Below are 611 nucleotides of genomic sequence, written 5' to 3'. Positions count from 1 at the left end.
GTTCCAATCCTTCGTCAAGTCACTTAAAAACTCCCTCCTCATTTGCTGCAGGTGAGAAAGGGCCTTGCTTTCCGCTGGCCTGATTAGTAGTCAGACTGATGATCTACCCGTCTCCGAGGGGGTAGACCTGCCGGCAACTCCTACGGCAAAAGAAAAGCGAACTCTTCCTTAAGCAGTGCTATGCTTCATCCTCAAGGTATTATAGCTCGCCCAGTTATACTCGAAGCAACAGATGGAGGAGCATTCGTCTTTTTAACCTGTTTTCCCCAACCAAGATATCCTGCCTATCCCGAAAAAGGGACTCCCTCCTTCCTTATTCTTATTCAACTAAAAGTAAAGTAAGGAAGATAAAAGATAAAGAAAAATCCTAACCATAAGATAACCGGATCTTTCTCAGAGTAACAGAATGCAAGTCTTTACCTTTGGCTAGATATAGAGTCGAGTGAGGCGAAATGAATTGCGTATATAAATATAGCAAGTAGTTTTTGTTTCGTGAACGTGATTTGTGTGGGGTCAATGTACTTGCCGAAACTCGCTTGGCAGAATAATCTTAGCCAAAGCGAAGAACCGGCTTGACATGCCGCGAATCCTCTGGAAAGAGAGGGGTGGGG

The sequence above is a fragment of the Lathyrus oleraceus genome, unplaced genomic scaffold, assembly GCF_024323335.1.
Source record: "Lathyrus oleraceus cultivar Zhongwan6 unplaced genomic scaffold, CAAS_Psat_ZW6_1.0 chrUn0163, whole genome shotgun sequence".
Taxonomy (NCBI): Eukaryota; Viridiplantae; Streptophyta; class Magnoliopsida; order Fabales; family Fabaceae; genus Lathyrus; species Lathyrus oleraceus.
This window is presented reverse-complemented; position numbering follows the sequence as displayed.